The following is a 6,363-nucleotide window of genomic DNA, read 5'->3' on the forward strand; positions in this document are numbered from 1 at the left end:
AGACAGCACAAATTTATCAGTGCTGGCATGTACAATTTATAACTAATGCCCCTACGAACTTATTCCTCGGCAACAAGCGAGTTAAAACGCTCTGTGACGGCAAATAGAACTTTGTAGAAATTGCAATAGTACCCATTGATTTCACCCTTTAGTTCGCAATTGCATTCAAATTACTTAGCACTTTACGTCATGAGAATAGGGTTGCTTATCCATAGTATTATTTACCTGAGGTCTGATTTTAGTAAGTTGGTGTTTACAGTAACTACTTACAACTACCCCTTTTATAAGGTCCCGTAATAACCACACGTGTGATGCTCGCAAGTTCAAAGTATTTTTTTTTTAAAGTTCCAATGCCGGTGTTGCTATATTTTATTTCAAAATCGAAAATACAAACTGAGACATGGATGCACAGAAAAACCAGAAAAAGAGACCAGCGCCGGCAATAACGCGCTAGCGCGTTAACGCTAGTGCTGCTGCATAAGTAGCGTAGTAGAAATAAGCAACCTGAGATATGTATGCATAGGAAAAATTCGTGTCTAGATTCCTGTCCAGCGGTGGTGTAGGGGTTATAGCACGCAGCACGGATTGCTGAGGACCTGGGTTCGATTCCCAGCGCTGGTCTCTTTTTCTGGTGCTGTGCATCCATGTCTCAGTTTGTATTTTCGATTTGGTTTCACGGGATACCCGTAAAAGTAACAAATTTGGAGTTGAAATAAAAAATACAAAAAGACTCCAAAAAACCAATCATATTTCATTTCACTACACTTTTTCCGCGGCTTCACACGCGTTATCAGGCTGTTCAATTAAAATTCCGGGAATTTACTAATTTCCGAAGGGTATTTTCAAAAGTGCATCGAGGATTTCATTAACATTTACGTATAAGGCATTCACACCAAATTCCATGTCACTAAATCCTAGTGGTTGAAATGTTGAAAAATCGGAATACGACTCAGACCACAGAAAGACCATACAACTGATTTTTAGTTTTCTTCTCAAAAATGTCCGCAATAGTTGAAATTTTTCTTCACATATCAGAAGGGAAGTGCGTAGTTTATGTTCAGCGAAAAAATAAAAAGTTAAAAAAACCGGCCAAGAGCGTGTCGGACACGCCCAAAATAGGGCTCCATAGCCATTAGGAAAAAATTAAGTAGTATTTTTGTAAGGATTTCGTATTTTATACGGAATCTTCCAAGTTTAGGTATATTTTATACCTTAGGCTGCTATTTAAGAGTAAAACTACTAAAAATTCTCAAGCAAAGTTAGCCGTTATAGTTTTCCTTGAAAGTTTGATATACGTACTACCATCCTGAATTTTTTCCACCCACCGGTTTAGATTTTAGAGGGGGGGAGGGGGACGCTCGATTTTAATGAAAATTTGCAATTTAGTTGAATATTTCGCAAACAAATCACTGAATCGAAAAATCGTCTTAGCAAGTCCCTAATGGTGATAGACCTATCCAACGTTACCCCACACTATAGGGTTGGATAAAAAAAAAACACCCCCACTTTACGAGGTACGCTAAAAAAATATTTTTTTGCAGGCTAGATTTTTTGGTAGGCTTTAGGGAGGTACGCTAAAAAATTTTTTTTTGTATTTTTTATCGTACCATTTTGTCGGCATAGTTTACATATATATCCGTGCAAAATTACAGCTTTCTATATAGCATTGATAGTCCCTGAGCAAAGCCGCGGACGGACAGACAGACAGACAGACAGACAGACAGACATGGCGAAACTATAAGGGTTCCGTTTTTGCCATTTTGGCTACGGAACCCTAAAATCATATTAATGGCGAACTTTTCCGATAAAATACAATGGAAAACCATTGAGCGCTACATCATCAATTCATCAGTAAACTTACCTTAATATCTTGATTAACAACTGAGGGACAACACGAAATTCGAAAATCGAAGTTCATATCGTACCGTCCCGCTCACTCTCGTTTTAAATAATATAACCGTCAGCGAGACGGCAAGACACGAAGTTCGAATTTTGCACTTCGTACTAAAGGGGCTGCAGGGCTACTACGAAACTCGAAGATCGTATCGTACCGTCCCTCTCGCTCTCGTGTTAAATAGTATAAGTGTCAGAGGGACCGCACGACACGAACTTCGACTTTCGAGTTTCGTAGTAGCCCTGCTGATGTCAAGCAAGGGGCTAAGTTAGCTCGGCCAGCCGGAGGCGCTTGCGCAGGTGGCCCCGTGAGAAAACTCTCCCCTCAATGTTCGGCGGGAGGGCGATTTGCAAGGAGGTGACATAGCGTTCCCACGTATTGTGATTCATAAAATAAATTTGCTTAAGTTTTAAACGAATGTTGAACCTTCAAAAAATCAAAATCAAAACTTTAAAGGTCACAGCTCATTAGAGCCACTCGGCACCCGACCAGACGGGCTACTACGAAACTCGAAGTTCGTGTCGTGCGGTCCCTCTGACACTTATACTATTTAATACGAGAGCGAGAGGGACGGTATGATACGACCTTCGAGTTTCGTTGTAGCCCTGCAGCACCGCCACCACTTTCGTCGTTGTTGACAGGTGGTACCTATATACACGGGTGGACGCCGCGTTGACAAAGAGTGGACCTCGCGGGGTTACGAATTTCTTAGTAGTTACCGCTTTATAATGGTAAATTCAATTAAATTATAATACTAATAGTAGTACCTATATTATTATATCTAAATTATTTATTGCTTTCACTTAAAAATCACCGAAATCGGTCAATCCGTTAGAGAGCTACGATACCAAAAGACAGACAGTCATTGCATCGGGGCCAATCGGGGGTTAAAAATAGCACCGAGTGCTATATCCTACACGTTTTCGGATATGGATGACCGCAGACCAGAGTCACTCCAAATTACCCATGTGCCTAATGCCCAAGGGCACTTTCCAAAATTGCGGATTTTTTCATATCCTCCTGAGTTCTAAACTTGGGGGCCACCGAGTCGCGTTGCTCTTAGGGAGAAGGGCTACGAATTAGCTCGAAACATGTCGAGCTAAACTCGATTTAAGACGCGAGTTATCCGTTACAATTACAATATCATTTAATATGAGTGAGTCTCACGTAGTTTCATGTTCAAAATAGACATTTTTAACCCCCGGCGCAAAAAGAGGGGTGTTACAAGTTTGACCGCTATGTGTGTCTGTCTGTGGCACCGTAGCTCTTAAACGGGTGGACCGATTTGAATGCGGATGTTTTATTTGAAAGCAGGTTTTCTAGCGATGGTCCTTAGACTTTTATCAAAATCGGTTCAGCCATTTTTGAGATATTGAACTTTGAAGTGACAATGTTGGGGATTTGCCAACTTTTTTTTGGTTAGGTTATGGATATAATTTCAAAATTCTTTATTCTATGAATTTGTAGATACTTTATAAAGTACTTTCGGACGTTATTCTTAGTGTTAATTGGTCCTTTATAAAGTACGCGGGAGCAAGTTTCGGAACCTTCCACAATTTTGTATGCGGATTCTAACTTTCCGTTACTGCCTAGGTGAAAATTCCAGAAGGTTTCCGAGAACTCTTTGGAAACTTTTCGCACACGTTTGCATTTGTAAAAATTAGCCGATTGTGAATTCCACAGCTAATAATACATTTGAACTTGAAAGAGTAGATTACGTCACGAGGTCCAGGTGCGCAAGTAACCGTGGGAGTCTTACGTAGGGTGCGGGCGCGGCGTAAGTTAGGGTGGCCGAAGAACTAGCTGCACCCTTAACATTGGCACGGTAACGTCGGTGTCTATTTTAATCACTTGCAACTTGTGTCAAGGCATAGATTAAAGTTAGTTGGCGGATAATCCTAATAGATGAATGGAACGAAGCGATGGATCGACGTGATTTTTGGCATAGAGATATAGTTTATGGGCCAGAGAGTGACATACACAGGCTACTTTTTATCCTGGAAAATGCACAGTTCCCGAGGGAACAGCGCGCGATAACCGAATACCACGCGGCGCACACGTAAATACTTATACGTTTTACACAACACAAATATCATGCCACTACCATGAGTTTACAGTGACCGTACTCGATAGCGACGGCGTAAATTATTTGTAGAGGCGCGTTACAATTCTTCATGTAAATCTGTTTAAAAAATATACCTCGTTGAGTTTCTTGCCGGATTCATCTCAACAGAGGTTTTTCCGAACGGGTGGTAGATTTTTTTTGACATTCATAAGTGCTTGTTGTAGCCTAAATTGAATAAAGATATTTCGACTTTGACTTTGACTTCATACAAATAATTTACGCCGCCGCTATCGAGTACGGTCACTGTAAACTCATGGTAGTGGTACTGTATTCTCAAATGGGGTAGGCAGAGCATACGAAACGTTACCGCATCGGAGCCACTTTTAGCAAGTTGGATTTTTAGGTTTGACAAAAACGGTACAATAGTGACAGGTTGCTAGCCTGTCGCCTACGGTATACCTAAACCTATATCCTCAGTCGCCTCTTACGAGGCACCACGGAAGAAACGGAGAGGTGTAATTCTAACCCGACACCACACGGGGCTGCTATACGTTTTAAACTTAAAATTAAAATAAGAGTTATTGTTTTTGATCATTATGTTATCAGTTATCTAATTAACACCTTGTTATTATGTCGAAAGATGAAGGATCAAGATCCGACTAAGTTATAATTAATTTATGTGGGCAAATAAAATGTCGGGTAAGAGCGGAGCCGGTAAAAGCTAGTATTTCTTAGGTTTGATTTCACTGATCTACAGCGAACATATATGTAGAGCCGACACATCACACAGGCACTTGGGTAAAAAAGCCGTCTACCTGCGCCGTGCCTTTGGGGCGGTTTTCACTCAACCAATCGAAGCCTTGTGCAGGTAAGTGAGTATTTAAAAAAAGAGAAATACTTATCTAAAAAAGAAAACAAAATCGACGAAAGTAAAGTAATATCCTAGTTTGTACCTCTGATGTGTACCTAATATTTATCTGTAATATCGAATCTGATATGTAGCTGTATACCGAATTTAATCTAAATCGGTTCAGTGGTTTAGACGTCATGAAGTAACAAACAAACAGACTTACCAACTTTCACATTTATAATATTAGTGGGATCGTTCGCAAATTCGGAAAAAAATAAAATACTATATCAAGAAAAATGTTAAAAAAAAAGGTCGCTTACTACCTAGATTTGAGTGCCAGGGCTTGTTAACGTTGCCAAATTCACATTATAAGTAACGTTACGTAACGGTAAAATCGTAAAAATACCTTGTACCGGTATTAAATTATAACGTTACTTGATAAATTAACATTATGGTTACGTTACCCAATTAACGTCACTAGTAGGGCTTGTTAACGTTACCCAATTCACATTATTATAAAGTTAAAAAAGTAACATTACTTCAATCGGTAATTATTTTTTTTAGTTTTTCCGTGACCATGAGACTTGAAATAGACTCAAAACGTCGGGATCAATATTATAATCGTGAATGCATAATATAATCCGTAAAAAATAGCAATTATTAATTATTTTTTGATACGAATTACATACAAGCACATACATATCGTTGTTGAGTAGATTAAGGGGCTGTTTCACCATCCATTGATTAGTGTTAAGTGACGGTTAAATGTGATGCCGTCTCTATTTGTTTTGTTCGAATAGACGGAGACGGCATCACATTTAACCGCCAGTTAACACTAATCGATGGATGGTGAAACAGCCCCTTAATAGCATAAACAAATGTTCTGATTTAGCAGAATGATGACCAGGAACGCCGTTATAATGTAAAAGTGAGAAGTAATCTTTTAACAATACTTTTAAACTTTATCTGAACAGCTTACATAAAAAAAATTATACCGGTATAAATTGTAAAAGTAACGGTACATATCATTTAACGTTAATTACGATTTAACGTTAAATCTGTTTGACAGAGGTAACGTTACCAACTTTTTACCGGTATTTGAAGCCCTCTAGCCCTCCAGTTTACAAGTCCATCACTACACCGAGGAACCACCATGTTAGAGGCCGAACTATCGAATTTACCGATTGTCTCATTGCGCGTGTTGGTACTAAAAAAACTATTCATCATCATCATCTACATCAGCCGGAAGACGTCCACTGCTGCACAAAAACCTCCCCTTAGAACGCCACACTGAAAAACAACTCGCCATTTGCATTTTTCACTCGCAACTCTCACGATGTCGTCAGTCCACTTTTCACCGAGATATATAAATAAATAAAAATAGAGATATATAAAAAGCCGTGGTGGCCTAGTGGTTTGACCTATCGCCTCTCAAACAGAGGGTCGTGGGTTCAAACCCCGGCTCGCACCTCTGAGTTTTTCCAAATTCATGTGCGGAATTACATTTGAAATTTACCACGAGCTTTGCGGTGAAGGAAAACATCGTGAGGAAAC

At 39.6% G+C, this 6,363-nt stretch overlaps 1 protein-coding gene and 1 long non-coding RNA gene across 2 annotated transcripts in view; one reads left to right on the forward strand and one right to left on the reverse strand.

Moving 5' to 3' along the window:
• The window catches only part of LOC141437359 (uncharacterized), a 150,345-nt gene extending 148,223 nt beyond the window's left edge, over positions 1 to 2,122 (reverse strand). Inside the window, exon 1 of the long non-coding RNA XR_012452380.1 lies at positions 2,052 to 2,122. This is a non-coding gene — a long non-coding RNA (uncharacterized lncRNA). The remainder of the gene's footprint in view (positions 1 to 2,051) is intronic.
• The window catches only part of LOC141437343 (proton-transporting V-type ATPase complex assembly regulator TMEM9-like), an 85,821-nt gene that overhangs the window by 13,728 nt on the left and 65,730 nt on the right, over positions 1 to 6,363 (forward strand). The gene's annotated exons all lie outside the window — the stretch shown is intronic.

The sequence above is a fragment of the Choristoneura fumiferana genome, chromosome Z (genome assembly GCF_025370935.1).
Source record: "Choristoneura fumiferana chromosome Z, NRCan_CFum_1, whole genome shotgun sequence".
NCBI classification, from domain to species: Eukaryota; Metazoa; Arthropoda; class Insecta; order Lepidoptera; family Tortricidae; genus Choristoneura; species Choristoneura fumiferana.